We start from the raw sequence: 19,291 nt of genomic DNA, 5'->3' as shown, positions 1-19,291 counted from the left end.
GCCAGAGATGGTGTTTTGAGGTCAAGTTTCTTACGTGTTATTTCAGTGAAATTATAATCTGACACTCCTGTAGTGTTTTGGAAAGAATAGAAGAGTGTTCCTTTTCAAATTAACAACCTTATTTCCAGTGCTTGGTGTTGGTTTAATAAAGAAAAACACAGAAAAACAATACATGTTTTGGAAAAGACCATGGCCACGTTTACACAGAGCAAAACTTAAAATTCTCAGGGATGCTAGAAGAGCGCAAAGTTCTCTGGGGCACTAGTTTCTTACATGACAATTTTCTGATTAAGGGAAGGATTTCGGTGTATTAATGGGTGGGGTGGGAATGGAGGAAGGATGCATGGGAAGAGGACAAGGGTGTAAGATAGTTAGGAATGGTGCTCACCAAGCTAGGCTGCCATTGTCCTTAACTCTTTTTAGGAGTGTATTCTGTTAGCCTGATGGAGCTTGAGTTCTGGAAGAGTACAAGGCCCTTAGCCTTTCTCCTGCCCTGTCCCACCTCTATGCATCAGCACCAGATTAGTCTCAAAGTGTGCTCTGGGCAAGCATTAATGTCCTGCTTGGACACTCTCATTGCCCCCCTGCCCCCATGCCTACTGGATAAAGTCAAAGCCTCCTAGCCAAGTATTTCAAGCACTTAACATCTTGGCCCTAATCAACATTTCCAACTTTATCTCCTAGAATTACCATTCTCCATGAGAAGCTGCTTCATATATTTCCTCTGCCCTTTTCTTTCTTCATCCCTTTATTCACCCAGCCATTCCTTTCTCCAGATTACCAACTCGTAGTCTGCTCTGCTTTTGCCTCCTGTCTCCAAACACCTGGGACTACTGGCGGCCCACACATAGCCTCAATCTTAACCTCAACCCATTTGATGGATCACAAATTACAAAGATGTAAAACAGAGACTAAGTCAATAGGCACCTTACTAGGTTGTATACTTGTTCCCTTATTGCTTAGGTACGGGGCTCCTACATTTTCCCAAGTGGAGGGAGAGGCCAACCTTGGGCTCCGGATATCATCTCTGGATCCCTGTCTAAATTAACTGCATAGCTTGACAATACTGTAGGACTGATTTTTGCTTAGTGTCTTATGTTCTGCTTCCTCTTTTCATGGGACTAGACTCTTTTTCTGAAACACCAGGCTGCTGACTGGTTGGCAACAACTGCCTGCTAGGTCTTCCAATGTTGACTGCTCTTTGAACCCTCTCATAGCTAAGCAGGACACTCTATCTCTGCACACTACCTCTCTTTAAGGTTCATCACTCATGCTTTCTCATCACTTGCTGGCTACTAACTCTCTGGATTCAGAATGCAACCTGCTGGATTGGCATTTTGCTCACTTATCAATTAGCTCAAATGCTGTCTCTTCCAAGAAGCCTTCTGTGACCTCTTCAGTTTCAGATGCTTCTTCCTCCAAGGTACCTCCTTGGCAGGACTACCTTCTTGAAATACGGTTATAGGTGGTGGTGAAGTGGTCAATACTTGCAGAGGAAATGAAGAGTCCTAAATGTAGAGTCAATACTCATAGTATAAATATTCCCACTATGGATAATTTCAAACCACTACCCTCATTGGAACCAATGTGCATAATGGATCCTTGCCAGCCAGCATGAACTGGCCCCAGCACACTCTGGTGATGTATGTCCTGTTGCCATCTTTTGTTCTTTCCCTCCTTCTGTTACAGCCACTGAACTTCTCAGATTCTTGAACATGATATGCTCTCCCATACTGCTAGACATTTGCGAATGTTGTTCCTCTACAAGTCGCATTCTCTTGGTCCAGTGCCCCCAAGTGCTTATCCTGTATCTGCCTAACTTGTTTTTAAGGCTATCTTCCCACTAGCCTGAGGGTTCTCGGAGGGAGGTATCATGGTTGCTTAGTTCCCCCATCATATCTCTGGCCCCTGGCTCTGTGACTGGCACATAGTAAACTCTCATAGCATGCCTGTTGACTATACTATCATCTTTCACTGGATGACAAATTTTTATCAGCATATTTCCTCTGAAGAATTGGTATGCTTTTCCTTTATAATATTAGACATCAAGTGAACAATTGTGTTTTCTTTTTGTTTCAACAGACAAGAGGCTCAGGTTGATTTTGTTGCTTAAATTTAATAACCTTTATATGCCAGACACTGCATATCTAGGTTTCAGTATTGTTTTACACTGGTCTGGTCCTTTTATTTTGCTTCTGTGTGTCATTTTCAATTTCATTGCACTTATTTTTGGAAGGTGCTTCAAATTTGCTGGGTTACAAAGTAGGATAGAGAGAGACATAATTCCTAATTGTAGTTTGGTTATTTGATCATTGAGCAAACACCTTTGCTCTGCCCTAAAGCGAGACCTCACACCGGGCCTGGCAATGGGAGGGAGCAGAGTGAAAGGATTGGGACTTGGGCTTGGGAATCATAGATATCCGTGTTAGAGTCCCAGTTGGTCACCCGTTTGCTACATGACACTAGGCAAATTCATTGGCCTCTCTGATTTATCTGTTCCCTGGATGCAATAATGTATTCCTCAGAGTACTTCTGGAGATTAAATTAAATAATGTGTGCAAAGTGCTTAGTCTAGTTCCTAGCACTTGGTGAGCGCTCCACAAATGAAAAGTATAATTACAAATACTGCTATGGAGAAAGATCCGAGTTGTGGCAAAATCATAGCAGAGGTTTGGTAAAGGCCAGCCTATTTGCTGCAGCCTCTTTTATCTTCCCCAATCTGATGCTACCCCTGCCAACCTGTCTCTGAACATGGCAAAAAATACCAGTGTTTAGTCTCTGATTTGCTAAGAGTGCATCACTTATTCCCCCAGGGATAGTTCCTGTTTTAAATCCCCCTACTTTCATTTGCTGGGAGAGAAACTTTAATTCAGCACACGGAAGAAAATGCAATTTGGTGCATTTCATCAATTTATTGCCACCTCAATTTGTGCAGAGCAGGAGAGGTAAAGGCATGGAAAGCAAGCTATAGAATGTTTAAGATTCTCCAGGACCCAGACACAGGCTTACTCAAGTTGGCTGATTTCAGCAGCAACATGTGCACATCTATTCTCCCTCACACGGACAGGCCCATGCGGCTCCCACTTATCCACCTGGAGCAGTATGTCAGCCTCTTAGGGGTCCCAGGAGATGATACAAAGTCAACGCATGCTGTGGCTTTCCCAACCAAGGATGTTGGGTGAACTCTTACAAAGTTCATGTGGTCACCTCAGACTTCCCTGTGAGTTTGCTGTGTGTTTATTCTCAGTATCCTTCATCGAAGATGAACCAAGGACCTGATCTGTACATGATGCCTTCACAGACAACGTCTCACTCATCAGTGATGTACATCCGTTTTCTATCCAAATGCACTGATTTTCCTACAGTATCTTAAAATGCCTGGACTCCCCACACTAACTTGCCCTTGTTGGTATCCTCCCCCTAGCTTGAAATGACTCCCATCCCCCTCCAAGAACAATATCAAGAGTTGTCATTTTAGTTCCGATTAAGCTAACAACGAGGTACAGGCATTTTTGTTTTCATTCTTCCATTGATGCTTTCACTGGATGTTTATTAAACACTCTGTGCCAGGCAAAATATGTGATGCTGGACATAAAAAATTTAAAAAATAAGTATGAACATTCTTTTTTTAATACAAAGAAATTGAATTTTATAGAAGCTCTGCAATCTGCCCAACACTTATCAGTTATGATGGCAAAACGGGAATTAGAGACCAGGTCTATATGTTTTTAAGATTCATGCTTTTCTTGCTATGCTACCTTACTCACTGCAGAGCTATCCTATATATATATATATATATATATATACATTCTACTGCTGTGACAATCATTTGACTTAGAGGATCTTTGTGAGCTGTCAGAGCCCTGACACAAAGAGTTCACAAACAGGGCCTGCAGTTTGGGGATATGTTGGGGGCATAAATGGAACATGATCCTCTGGTGGTGGGAGGAGACCTAGCATGAGGAATGGATGGCCTGGAGTCAGATTCTGTGTCAAATGCAAAAGTCAGGGCCAGACAGCTAGGGCTAGGTACCAGACTCTGTGGACCTTCCCAATGCCTGGCTAAACCTTATTAAGGAGGAAATGGACACAAATAAGGGAGAGTGCTTGGCAGTTCTGGAAGAATCTATGTGGATAATGTCCCATAGTCAAAGAAGCTCTTTGATGTTCTGTGATCTGTCTCTTAACTTCTCCCCTCCCACACCTGTCTTTCAGTTCTTTGTTACTTTGCAAGGTGCTGTGCTCTTGAACCTGTATCTACCAATATTGAGATGGCTGGACTGGTCTCTTGAGCTGGGCAAGGTCATTCAAGTTATTGTGGAATCAAACATGACTGTATGGGCACCATAACTGCCTCCATCACCATCATCCTGTGTAACTTTGGGCAAGTTACTCTATTGTCTCATCCCTGAATTTCACTTTCCTCATTTTAAAACGTGTACGTATGAATATATAATGTTTGAAGGGAATACAAGGGACTGCTAACAGCAGTTGACTCTGGGGAAAATACCTTGAGGACCTGGGGGAATAGAGAATCCCTTCCCTGGTTATTGCATTTTAGTATTTTCTCATATTTGTGTATGAACTCCCTGTGTGTGTATGTATGTGTGTATTTGTGTATGTATTTGCATGTGTATGTATATATGTATATATAACATACTCTATATGTACATCGTGTGTGTATACATATACAATTTTATCAAATCATAATCCCCATGTATTATGTTCCAAATACTTAGTATAGTATGTTGACTTGTCAAAGTCAACAGTGGCTCTTGAGAGAAAAGATGGAGTCTTGCTCATCGACATTTCTTTGGAGACCTACACAGGATCTGGCATATAAGTGTTAAATAGATATTTATCTGAATTACTTTTACAAGTATGTCTATCTGAAGAATAAAATGTTAGGCTAGACAAGAATCTTCTGGGGTGGGCCTCCACAGCTTAGGAATCTGTATGTTACACATGTATCATAAGGGGCTTGACATCCTTAGGCAAAATGCATATACACATTATATATATAATTATGTATCTCTGACCATCCTGCTCCTTAGTGTACAGTGTCAGGGGGACACAGGCTGGGTAGTCAGAGCCAGCATTGGGAACCAGCAGCAGTAATGGCCAATTAAGATCCTGGGTAGAGACTTTCTTCTAGGTCTTCTGACATTGGCTATGGATCAGGGCTTTTAGATGTCTGTAGCCAAAGATCACGAAAAACTGGGGGAAGCGGTGGCACCTTATCCCCAAAGAAGGCATGCCATAAGGGTGCAGGGCGTAGACTTAGGGAAGTTCTTCTATACAGAGCCTTCCCTTCAGGCACAGTGTGGGAGTTAGTGCTGTGGGGGGTGACTTCCTCCTGAGTGCCAGGCTGTCAGCTTCCAGGCCTTTTTCTTGTGACATCTGCTCTAGCAGCCAGGAGCTGGGTCACAAGCTTCCTTCCTCTGCTCTGCTGCATGGTGCAGTCCGGAGGCAATGAGGAAGAAGAACGAGGGAGGGAGAATGTTGTGTACACAGAGTTTAAGTGATGTCTTCAGGGCTTGGGAAAATGTAATTCTGTTGGAGCAGTTTGCTGGCAGTTTTGCAACTCGTCCCCCTGAATTAGGGACCGAATGAAGTCATTAGGCCCTAATCAAAGGCAGCTAATCAGGAGTCAGTGGGAGATCTACCAATTAATCGCGGCTGGAACCCAGCGAGCTGAAGTACCCAAGACTGGATGGAGAAAAGTAATGAAATTAGATATCAGTGCCACGCAATGTCGTACGACTTCGAGAAGCAGTTACGGGCTGCTCAGCCCTTCCTGCTGTACGAGAAACAGAGACCCGGTGCCAAAGCATGGATGGGGTGGAAAGTGACCCGGAGCTCGCCTTGAGATTTTCAGAGGTCGAAATGTGTGTAAACAAGCAGCAGGAGGATATGAAAAAGATGGGCATGGATTCTTGTCGACGTGATAACATGGTGATATGGTATGATAGCATGGAACGCCATGGTTAGATAATCATATGTGATAATAAATACCTCTTTCATAACATTTGAATAATTTATTCCCAGGTTCTTTGTTGACATATCATTCTGTCCATCTAGGCTGTGGGGATGGAGGTTGCTTACCACGTCTCTTGCCCCATAACCAGCATAGCACGTGATTGCTGCTAGATAAGTAATCCCAGATGCGTTTCATTGATTCTGGGTGGAGCAAGGCTTTGAAGGGAGCCTTTTCCATTCAAATTGCTGCATGCCTTTCCTGGGACCACTCGGGCCCAAGGATTCACCGCCCTGATTTAATCAAAATGAAAGTGATTACCTGCTGGCTGTTTCTGGTTCAGAAACGTCCAAATACTTTGAATCGTAGCTTTCTGGGATGGTACAAAATGATCTGTCAGGTCCTAAGCCTCTAAGTCACAGAGGGAGAGACCCAGGCCAGAGAGTGCCAGGAACCTGCTCCACATCCCCCAGCAAATCTGCAGCAGAGGCAGGCCTAGAACTGAGGTCCCGACTCTGAGTTCAGGGGACTTCCCTCAGCACCTGCTCCTTCACTTGCATTATTCATGGTCATGCTTCCTATATCAAATTTCTCTGTCCTGAGATTCCCAGAGCTCGTGGTCTGTCTAGAATGGACCCAGCTAAAGGTTTGCAGAAGAGTTCCTCAGTCTATGCCGGTGGGGCAGGGTGGTGAAACTGGGCCATGAAGCAGGTGGGAGCCATCCCCGTCTCTATTTCCCATAAAGCAGGAAGGGCTGAGCAGGCCGTGACTGGTTCTTGAAGTTGTGTGGCACTGATATCTAATTGCATGACTTTTATCCGTCCGGACTTGGGTGCTTCAGCTTATTGGGTTAGTCTGTGTTAGTCTTAGTGGGAGGTCTGTGTTAAATGCAAGAGAGAACTTGCTTATGTTGGGAGATTTCTGAGGTGATGTTCATCTGAGTACAGTCAGGCTCCAAGATGAAGCGAGGGAAATATTGCAGGAGGAAAGCACTGGGGTCAGAAGTGTGTGTGTGTGTGTGACTATGCACAGGCATATTTTGTTATATCCTATATGAAGTTTTGTGTTTAAAAGTAGATGCTTGATTCTGTCATAATAAAAAAAACCTGTATGATTCTGTCTGAGTATGTGCATGTGTTAGCACGAACATGTATGTGTGTCTGTGAGGTGTGTATGGATTCCTGGAAGGTGCCATTTGTGTAGAGAATTCTAAGGGGGTGTGTTAGTATACGTGTCTATATGTGTATTTCATTTTTATTTTTCCTTGCATGTCATTTCCCTGGATTTCTGTCTTCCCTGTTTGTGGGTCTGAGAGTCTGTTACTGTCCGTGCGAATGGATGTTTTCATCATGCGAGAAGGATGGTTTAGGTAAGGATTTTAAAGTGCACATTCAGAATTTTAGTGCATCAATACATTCTGGTGAATGTGCACATTTTAGAATGGTTAGATATCTTTATATGTGTGGGGTGAAGGGGAATTCTATATGTTGGTGTGTATGTACATTTGTGTGTCTGTCCACAGTATGTTTTTTGAGTGTATGTTTAAAGTTAAGGTGACTATATAATTTATCACCCATATGGGGCATGTTTGAGAATTAAATGTGATTGTGTTTGTGTGTGCGTGTCTGTCTGTCTGTCTGTATTTGATAATTATGCCTGGCCACCAAGGGAAATCCATGAGTGGCCCAGGCAATCAAGGATATACTGACATTCTTGTGCGTGAGAAATTATGTCTCTGAATGAATGTTTGTATTTAATTGTGTGTGTGATATGGATGTCCAGAATTTATAAGAAGAACAGTAGAAATTATTAAATTATTAGGTCTTTCTGAGGTTGTAGGCTTATAACAGAGGCATGGATAGAATTAACAGGTAAGAAGAGGCAAGCCCCAAAGATAGATAGATATATATATATATATATATAGATATATATATATATATATAATTTTTTTTTTTTCCCAAGCCAGATCAATGAACAGAGAAGAGAGGCCATACATATCTAGTGGTGACAAAAATGCACACGGTTAAAAAAAAATGAGCACAGTCAGTAAGGACAAGACATGTGAACTGTATTGTGCTAGAAAGTGTCTTTCATGTACAACATCTGCTTTGCTGTGTCCTCTTTATGCCTCCTGCCTTGTTCCCCATGAGTAACTGCAGCTTGTGATGGCCAAGATAGCGGAGACCTTTTATCCTCTTACCTCGACAGTTTGGAAAAATAGCTCAGTGTGACCTCCCTCATGTAAGAGATAGAAAGCGGCTGGAGAGAGTCCACTGCTCCATTTCAGGTGATTCAGAAAAGAAATCCCAGGGATGCTCCTGGCATTCTCCCTGACTTTCAGAGCCTGCTGCCCCAGAGTCCTTGGTTTATGCACGCACCCCCCGGGGCTGGGAATTCTACTTGCTTAGTTCTCACTGGCTTTGCGGGGTATAGTGGAGTGGTTGGAGGAGTGCTTTACCTTCCACTTGACCACACTGGTACAGTAGTTTCTCAGCAGCTCCAGCACCCCCCTCCACCCCCCATGCCCCTGTCATCCCTTTCCATACTCTCCTAACAGTGGAGTACCTGCTCTTGCTGCCTAATGTTAAAATAGCACCAGGAGCTTTAGGTGCGTGGTAGATTGAAGATGTCTGCAAATTCTTTGTCATCCTCCCATTGAAAGGTGGAGTTTAACTGCCTCTCTACGAATCTGGGCTGGCCTTAGTGACTTTATCTGACCAAGAGAATATGTCAGAAGTGATTTCCTGCAACCTCTGAGGCTGTTTCCTAAGAGCCTTAGGACCTCTAGCTCAGATCTCTTTCCTCTCTGGGAAACAAGTGGCAAGTCTACGAAAGGCCGAATTCACTGGACAGACCACTCTGGTCTATCTGGTCTTTGTAGGCATTCTGGTCAGTAGCCCAAGCTTAATGTCCATCTGACAGCTAGCCTCCCTTCCCTGTGCGGATGGCATCTCAGCCCAGATGCCAGACGAGTAAGTGAAGAAGCCATTCTTGAGGTGAGTGTTCCAGTCAGTGCCACGTGGGTCAGAGACTCACCCAGCTGAGCTCTTCATGGAACCCTGACACGCAAAGTATACTGGCTGACAGCACCACGTTTGGGAGTAGTTTCTGCAGCAGCAATAGATGATCGGAGGATCAGTGCTAGGAGTAGCTGCCGGATATTGAGCCGGGGCTGTCTGGTCAGAGCATGTTCCTAGGAATTTGTGTACATGATTTCCTGGTATCTTCACCATGATCAGATGAGCTTAGAGATTTTATTATTCCCATTATGCGTATGAAGAAGTTGAGGTCAGGAAACTGCCCTAAATCACACAGCTACTGTTTGGTGGAGAGGCATTCAGTCTAGGACTTTTTCTTAACCACCGCCCTCCTCCACACTGATGTTAATGTATAAGAAGGCGTTCCTGGTTTTGCCTGGAATTATCTTCCGAATCACCCCACTTCAACTGACAAATTTCTTCTGATCTTTCCTGGTCTAGCTCTGTAATTGTAACCATTTTGCACCCAAATCCATGTAGATTTCCCACAGCGGGTACATAGGCACAAAACTACCTTGCATTAACAGCATGAAAACAAACAAGATACTCAACTTCCCTGAGGCTCCTTTTTTCTCCTGTGTAAAATTGGTTACAAGGACTTTCTTATAGGTTTGTTGTAAAGATTAAATGTTGTGAGAGAGATTAAATGTGTCATACACACACACACACACACAAAATGTGTCATACACAGAAGAACGGGATACACACACTAAACTTTGATAACTGACCGCTATCAAAGCTGAGCTACAGCCCTAAAGGATGAGCCTATAGTCAATCACCTCTTACGTATGTGTCTGGGTATAGAGGGTTGCATAGAGCACCTCCTCATGGAGGTCATATTTCAAGAGGACCAAAGACAAGTAAAAGAACCAATATGTTAATGAGATTAATGTCAGGATAGAGGGGGCCAAAGAGCATTAGAACCTCAGAAAGGGGTTCTTAATCTCTTTGGGATGGCATGTCATGAAAGATATCTTAGAGGCAAAACGAGCCCTCTATGATGAGAAGGAATCAGTGAGGTTGAGAGAGAGGAGAATTAGGCATTTCAGGCAAGAATAAGCTTGAGCAAAGATTTTAAGGAATCCAAGAGGATGATGTATGGGGGACCCTCTGGGAGCTTGGTAACCTTGGATCCAGGTGAAGGTGGCTTGGGGTAGAGACTCATGAAAGACGGACAGATCTTTGAATTCCAAACTGAAGACTTTATGCCAAGGTCAGTGGGAAGCTAGCAGGGGGTTGACTGAAGACAATGAACGCAGATGAATCAGTCTGCATTTTAGAACAGCTACCCTGGGGACCATTTTGGAAGGTGCAAGACTGGAAATAGAGAGGCTGACATTGAGGATGGGGTCATGTCCTGATAAACCCACCACAAGCTGAAAATCCCATAAGTCAACAATGCATTTTGGTATACCTAACCTACCAAATGTCCTAGCTCAGCCTAGCCTACCTTACATGTGCTCAGAACACTTACCTTAGCTTGCAGTTGGGCAGAATCATCTAACACAGAGCCTATTTCATAAAAAGCATTGAACATCTCATGTATTTATTGAATATTGTACTGAAAGTGAAAAACAGAACGTCTCTCTAGGTACAAAATGGGTGTGAGTATAGCAGTCGTTTGCTCTTATGATTGCATGACTGACTAGGAGCTGTAGCTCGATGCCACTGCCCAGCGTCATGAGAGAGTGTAACTCCCTCACTAGCCTGAGAAAAGATCAAAATTCAAAATTCAGAATATGGTTTCTACAGATTATGGATTGCTTCTGCACTATCGTACGATCTAAAAATTTTAAGTGAGAACACTGTCAGTTGGGGACTGTCTTTACTCTGAAAAAGGTGGTGGTGGTATGATCCAGGGGCATGGCAGTGGGCATTGGAAGGATGCCAAAGCAAAGCAAAGAAGGAAGCCTGGCGAGTGATTGTTTCAGAGGGATAAAGTTGGGGGAGGAACCTGATTAGTACCCTGGTTTCTGACTTGGGTGACTTAGTTCATGGTGGGCACACAGTAATCAAACAGAAGGAAAATAATGCAGTAGGAGGAATAGTCTCTTTCCACCCCCTCAGGGCGTGACTGCTCGGTGGAGAGGACAATGGGTTCCCTGGTTCCCTCTGCAGGAGTCAGAGGCCCACAGGAGCACGGGTCCAAGCAGGTCATTAGAGCACATCAACGTCCGTGATGAAAACGGAACTCTAATTGTGCCAGCTCCACTCTGGCATAATAAGTGTGGTTTTTAACATAATGCACTGCTGGAGTGAAGTTGTCAGAAAAGCGGGGGATGGAGGATATAATCTGTGGGACTTCAAAGAAAAGAAGATTGAAGCCATTTTATGGGGCTGGAAATGAGTCATTTGTCAGCGATGCCAACCTGCTGTCAGCCCCACAGGGAGAGATGGCTGGGCACCCTGGGGGGAGGGCTGGTGCCGGCGTCAGCCTCCAGTCACCAGAGGCCATGTGTGGGGGACGGAGTGTCATTCACATCACATCCCTGTCCTGACCTGGGTCAGAGGGAAACCAAGGTCATGTCACAACATTTAGCATCGTAACCGAGGAACCTTTTAACCTGCCTCTGTCAGGAAAAGCTGATGTGCTCAGCATTATCTAAGACAGTTCAGAGCTTCAATTTCCCAGGAGATGTGCACTTTAAAAGAACAGTAAGAGGGCAACACTTTCAGGAAAAAGAAGCAAAGAGGTAAAACTGGACTGTGGCACCGGAGAGAAGAGGCTTGTGAGCAAGGACCTGCCCAAGGTCACTGAAAGAATACCAGGTAGATGCGTACTCTTGGTCTCTGTCCGGTCCTCAGGGCTTGGTGAGGGGCAGGGCTCTGGGAGTCCAAACGGCCTGGAAGTCATTGCAGTGAATGAAGACCTGCTCTCAGTGCAGGAGTCCTGCCTTTGAAGACGGTCTGTTACCTCTTAGCCCCTCCCCCACCTTATGCCATTCATCTGTCACTGGGGCAGTTAAGCTAGTGCCCCAGGCCCTCCAAGGTGCTCTTCCTATTTCCATGACTTTGTTCTAATCCACTTTCCTCCCTGAAACCTCAGTGATCACTTTAGAACTTAAACTGAACGTGTTCACCGTGTCTTCCCAGGCTGGTTGCTCTGGTATTACCACGTCTACAGTGTCCATCTCAAGCCAGACATCTTCTCCCTGGTTCTCTGCACTCCAGCTGCAAATGCCCTTTATGGTTCCTTGAACAGACAGAGGTCTGGCCTCTCTCAAGATCTTTGCACTGGCTAGTCTCTCTTCTTGGGTAATGTCTATCTATCCTTCAGTTCAGCTTAAATATAGCTTCTTCAGAGAGATACTGACTCTCAAATTAAGTCACCCCTCAACCCCAACACAGACAGGTTTTCTGTCTCATAATATTTTATTTTGGAATGTTTATGATTATTTTACAGTTGTTATCAGTTATATTCTGAGATCCCATTTTGACTCTGAATTCCAAAAGAGCAGGGGTAGTGCTTGTCTTTTTTTGCCACTGTATCTACGTGCTATCTGGGACAATGCCTAATAGAAATGTTTGACTTTTCTATCTGTAGGATGAATGAATGAGTGGGTGAATGAATCAACAACTCTTTGGTAATTCTTGCCGGCCGAAAATTCTGGGACCCCATGCACCAGGCAGTATCAAGTGACTCTGCAGGCAAAGAGATAAGCAAAAACTCAAGGAACCTCATCAGTCACTTTCCTGACACTTTACGCTCTGCCTCCCATCCGCACTTTCTGGGTCAGGATGATTTTGAGGAGCTGAAGTTACAGAACCCTTTCTGTCAGACCAGTGGTTCTCAAAATCTCCCAGAAAAGTTTATTAAAACAGAGTACTAGTCCCCACCCACAGTGTTTCTGACTCAGTAGGTCTAGTGTGGGATCTGAGAGTATTTATTCCTGGAAAGTTCTCAGGTGATATTGATGCCGCTGGCCCAGGAAAAGCACTTTTTAGAAAGAGTGCATTCGCTCACAAACTCTAAGAGGCAAGGGCTCTACTTTTCACATTTACTATCATTACCTACAGATGCTGTGATATAAATATATATATTTATCATTGTATATACTCACAAAGACTCATTGAGTAAGTGAAATACACTGGGTGGTCACCTGTTTGCATCATGGGGCTCTATCCCCTGGGCCACTCCTCTCCTCTTACCCACCTCTATCCCATGTCACATGATCAACACTCCCACTGTTGCCCACTCCCAGCAACCATCTGACTTTCTCAAGGTAGCTTTTATGGTCTACCCATCCTCCCAGAGAAACACCACCTACTTCTGCATTTTTACTTTCTGCTAAGGCCTCAATGACACTTGATAAGCCTTTCAAGTTACAATGCAACAAGTAATGTTAGACCAACTTATTACTTTGCTAAAGAGAACTTTCATTCTAGTATCTGCTAGAACATTTGTATCCAAAGAACACTGATTAATGGTGGTGATCAGTCTGTGCAAACATAACCTGCAGCTTGAAATAAGCCTTCACACACAGACACACACACAGACACACACACACACACACACACATTATTTTAAAATGGTTTATTTAGCATTTTCTAATGCTAAATCTTAAATGTTAAAATTTTTTTTAATACAGCATTACAAAAATTGTGAGGTAGGCAATGATAAGACAGCTTAATAGCAGAAATTACTTCTTTGTACTTTAGAAACATCCACATGTATGATGTTAAATGGTATGCTAGTAATAATAGTATCTTATCCATCCTACAAGGATCTTTATTGAGAAAAGATTTAGATACGGGAGGTAGAATTACCACTTGTTTCTAAAAGAAATAAATGGATACTTATACAGGTGTGGATAAAAGCAAAGATGTATATGTTTTTTGTCACAAAATCCTAAAATTCCAGTCTTTCTTATCTCACCCCACTGATTTCATGTGAGTTAAGCTTTACTCTATGAAATGGAACCTATTACAACTTGCATTATCTGTTCTCGTACATATTAGATTGTGCCTCTTGTCGTACACTCATTAAATGAGTATTTAGTAACATTTCTGAAAAATGACTTCTGCCAGATCCAGCTAGAAGCCACTGGGGACTTAAAAGTCTTTTTTTTTTTTATGGCAAAGCATCATCATCCCTGAGCAATTTACCAGGTTGACTTAATTTTGAGTCACTTCCATGCCTTCCTGTGGCTCTACCCTAAGTCTCTAGCTGAACAGAGTTGGAAATTGATGAAATGATCTACCCGGTGTCACATATACACACAAAGTTCAATTTTAGCACTGATACTCTCATCTGCAGGCTTGGTTCTACTTGAGGAAAATCAAATATTTTCTTTCCTCTTGAGTCAGATAGGTACTTCTGACAGTAAGAAATGAGGAAGAAAACAAATGCACTGAGCACATGGTACGTATCAGGTGGTCTGTGTATGTCAGTAGTGATCCTACACCAACCCCGGGAGAGAGATACTGTTATTCCTTCTAGGCAGATTAAGCAAAGTGCAGGGAAAAAGTAAAAGGTATGCCTAGGAGTAAAGTCATATACCTGAGGTCACACATTAAGCAAATGGTAGAGAAGAGATTCTCAGAGAGATTGATTTGTCACTACAGACCACGTCCGACATTTGAGCAGAGTCGCCCACTCCGGAACGTCTTATGGTGGCTTAACATCAGCTTTGACAATAACAACCAAGAAATAAGAGAGAAGAGTCAGAAATAGTCTTTTATTGGTTTCACTCAAATGAGACCATGTAGTATCTTTTTCCCCATTAAACTTCAAGGTAAGGATACTATACCACTTTTCTGAGACTTCTCTGAGAATTTTTTTTTTAAATCCTCATCTCCATCTTTCTTGTATCTAACTTGGAGAATCAAATTCAGTCCCTTTAACTCACACGTCCTCTGATTCTGCCCCTAGATGTAACTTTCTTCATTCAGTTATTCTGGAATCCTGTGCTTTTCATCCAGCACTTAACATTTTGCAGCTTCACTTATACCTGTTTGAGGTCCAGGGTTGAGGGGAGAGATGCTGAAATTCTTGACTGAATCAGTGACATAAGTGCATCCAATCTGTGATTTACTTCCCAAGAGGAGCGTGTGAGAGAAAGAGAGACGGAGACAGAGACAGAGAGAGATGAGAGTTGGGGGGGACTTAATTGGAATTTCCAACTAATTCTCTCTGGAGCTCAAACTCTCCTCTGTTAAATGGGAATAAAACTAACTACCTCCCATGCCTCACAACGCTAATATGAGGATCCAATGAGAAAATATAAGGGAGAATGTTTTTTAAAAATGCTATTGCTGGTATTACTGTTAGGACAAGAACAAAATCTGCAACACAATTTCATGGATCCATAGGCTATGCAGAAAACAAACAAACAAACAAAAAACAAAAAGACAAACAAACAAAAACACCTGTCTTTAGGCTAAATCTCTTAGAAAGACTGCCCACAATTATAATACACACTTTACTTGTTATGCTTATTCCTAAAGTCTTAGTAAAGTCCAATTTATTTATACATCTTAGCATTTTAGAATCAGTAGAGATTTTAATAAGGGTCAGGCTATTTTATATGTGGAATATAATACGTTTTCTAGGCAGGAAAGATTTGAAAACAAAGTTACACCAGTGGGGACAGGAAAAAGATAGTTTAAACTATCCAGGAAATCAGACGTTATTCAAGAGTTAGATAAAATCTATTTAGCTTGTATCCAACGGCTTGCCAAGAATACACAAATCATTCTTGTTTATATTCAGTTCTTCAATCTCCGTAAATCTGCATGTACTGAAATGGCATTTAAAAATGAACACAGTCTAAATCCCTGTTTTTCTAACATAGGGAATCTGAAAGCATCAGCAGACTAGTAGTTCTTAGTTTTCCCATCTGTACAATTAGCAAGCTGGACTAGATGGGGAATAGAGAGACATGACAAGGTGGCCCAACACTGTCTAACTCTTTGACCATGGCAGACATCACTAGTGGATCACAACACCTTCTTGTGGGGCCAGGAAGTAGCCTCAGGATCGGTCTCTCCTTACTGATCCCTGAAGCTGCTATCAACCAATTGGAAATATGCCGTTGTAGGATTAGATGCTTTCTAAGGCTTTATTTTTTAACTGACATTTTCAGTATATACAAATGCAATGGGTTTGTCTCACTACTAAAATTCATTTTGTTAAAAAAAATAATCTGTTCCTATTCTCTGGAAGGTGATGACAACTTTCAGTTGGTATTTCTCATTCAGTTGTCTGTTTTCTCTGTTCCCCATTCTGTGAATGGTACCGGTGTCTCTCAGCAGGGGGTGCCAAGTAAATGAAACCGCCCAGCGGGAAACCCTGTTTGGCAATTCTAACAAGGCTTGAAGAATTGGTTTCCTCATTAGAAACAACAAAAGTTTCCTATCTGGTGAACATGCAAGTTCTGGGCATGTTCTCATGGGTGCTCTACCTGAACGAAATATTGAAGCAAAAAGAATATAAATGAAAAGCAAATACTTGGTAATGATGGGATCTGTCATTCACCTTGACTACAGGAGATAAAAATTCCATTTTCTTGCAATGCATTTTCTGGATTTAACAGACTTTAGCCCTAGGAGTGGAAAGACTTCACCTTCTGCATGGGGATTACCACCTGATGAGCTCCCACCACGTGCCTAGGTCCCTCGTGTTTATCATTCCATTTAAATCACCGTAATGCTAGTTAACGTGTCTTAAACTTCCCCTATGTGTCAGGGACTGTTCTAAGCACTTTACTTGAACCAACTTACTTAGTAGCTTTAAGAGCTCTATAGGGTAGGTACTACTAGCGTCTTTAAAAGAGGAAATGGGTGCCTGGGTGGCTCAGTTGTTGGGTGTCTGCCTTTAGCCTGGGTCATGATCCCAGGGTTCTGGGATCGAGCCCTCCATCGGGCTCCCCACTTGGCAGAAAGCCTGCTTCTCCCTCTCCTACTCCTCCTGTTTGTGTTCCCTCTCTCTCTTTCTCTTTATTATTGTCAAATAAATAAAATCTTAAAAAAAAAAAATGAAAAAACAGAGGCAAAGGGAGGCTAAGTAACTTGCCCAAAGTCATACAATAGTAGGTTGTATAGCTTGTAACTGAATCTGTAAAGTATGGCTACAGAGTCTGAGCTTGGAATCTGGCATTACCACACCCAATGATGTTCCCAACAGCTGGCTGTTATGTTAAGAGAGTCCAGGAAACCTGAGTCCCTGCGGGCTCTCAGCCAGAAAGTGGCAGAGCAGAGCCAGCACTTGTCTTCGGTTGTCTCACTTAGCCCTTGATACCATTCCACCATGTAGATGCTAGCATTTCCCCCATTAAGCAGATGAGGAAATAGAGGTTCTTACGGGATTGTAACTTGACTGAGATCACACAGCTAGTGAATGCTAGAGCCAGGCTTTGAACAAGGCAGCCTAACTCAAGGAGTACCTGATTTCAGTTCTAAAGGAGCTTACAGTCAGCTCGAAAAGAAGGAAGAGCATACAGATGAAAAGAAGTCTCCCAGGCCTGGTGGACCAGAGACAACATGGGACAATGGGAATAGAGCACAAGAGGCTCAGAGAAAGAATAGAGTTGTGGGGGCAGTTTCAAGAATGAGGAGGAACAGCTGACTATTTAAGAATAAGTGGAGGGGCCAAGTGCCTGGGTGGCTCAGTCAGACCTTCCACCCAGGTCATGGTCTCAGCGTCCTGGGGTCAAGCCCCGCATTGAGTTCCCCGCTCAGCGGAGAGTCTGCTTCTCCCTCTCCTTCTGCTCCTCCCCGCTGTTCATGTGCTCTCCCTCCTCCCCCCCCCAAACAAATAAATAAATAATCTTAAATAAAAAAGAGTAAGTAGAGGGTAGATTAAGGGGTTTCAAAATGAGACAATTGACAATATCTGCTGGGGGGTGCTGTTATGCATAGGAGTCATAGTTGAGGGCGGGTAGTATGGAAATGGGCACCTATTAGTCAATATAAGCGATGCTAATAATTGATTAATAAAAGAAAGGAAAGTTGATTAAAGATCTGTTTGTTCAATAGCTGCTTAATAACTACTTCAATAAATGCAATGAAAATGTTTCTGAGCCTTACTTTAGAGCTCAGACAGAGCCTCGAATTCACTCTCCCCTAACTAACTCATTCTCCCTTCCCACCTCTCTGCCTCTCTGCCTCATTTTAGTACCTCAGCGTACCCTTGGAACTACTTCCCAGCCCTTAACAGAATTCTGTTGTTTAAGCAGGGCTTTTAGAGATTGAGATCCCTAGTTTATTTTCATTCCATTTCAGCCTTTTGACTTCTTGGTAGTAAATTGCTCCTAAGTTCATTCCTGCCATGTCTCCCAACCTCATTTTGCCATAATTGGATTTATGCTTCTCCTCCGCTTTGAGAGATATATATGTACACATCCATACCCACACATAGAATGTGTACATATATAGGTTACATACACACAGTCACCGCTTGCTCACAGTTTTGGGGTCTGGGGGTTGTTGGGTTTTGTTTCCCAATCATAAACAATGTTTCTATTCTACTTCCCATCCTCTAGAGAAGACCAATAAAATTTGACTCATGAAAAGAGAGAGGAAAAAAAAAATCCAGGAGGCGAAAGTAATATGGGGAGAAAATGAAAGAGATTTAGTGCAGCTATCAACCGACCGTTGTGCTGTCTTTAAGAGTCTGTTGAAACAACATAATAAAAGGTAATAAAGTTTGGATTTATAGCCTACCTGGCGGAAATGGCTGCCTGTTTGTATCTTGCCCACTCACAGCCCACTGTGGGTCTTTGTCATGGGGACCTTTCCCCCGGAGGGTCATCTCCCCACCTTGGTCTTAAGAGGCATAAGGCAACCCTGAGAACATCCAAATCAGATTGACAGGTGAGTTAAACATTTTTCTGGCTCCTTTCTTGCCCTTCCTCTCCCTGAGATTTAATGACCCAGCTTTGTTTCTTTTAAAAACTGTATTTGGCTTGGTTTGCCTAGAAATACCCTCAGTGATTCACTAAAATAGGCAACGGGAACTTTGAACTTGAAAATGGTTATGTCAGCTCCCAAAGGATGAAGGGCTTATTGCTTCCCTTTCAAGTTCAAATCAATTTCCATAAACTTCTAAATCAGCACTAATCAGTCTCTTGAGAGGAAAGTGGTACATATTCCCCAGGTGGTTTGGGAAAATCAAAGATGAGGAGGACAAGAGAAAGGATGATGTCTGCCCACAAGGTGCTGGGACCACATTCCAGGAGACAAATGGAACAGAGGATGGCTCCCTGATACTTAGCTCTCTGATACTTAGCAGGTGATCAGAAGATGAATTTCATTTGCTCATCCATCCATCCATTCA

Source organism: Neovison vison, chromosome 9 (assembly GCF_020171115.1).
Source record: "Neovison vison isolate M4711 chromosome 9, ASM_NN_V1, whole genome shotgun sequence".
NCBI classification, from domain to species: domain Eukaryota; kingdom Metazoa; phylum Chordata; class Mammalia; order Carnivora; family Mustelidae; genus Neogale; species Neogale vison.
Note: the sequence above shows the minus strand (reverse complement) of the source record.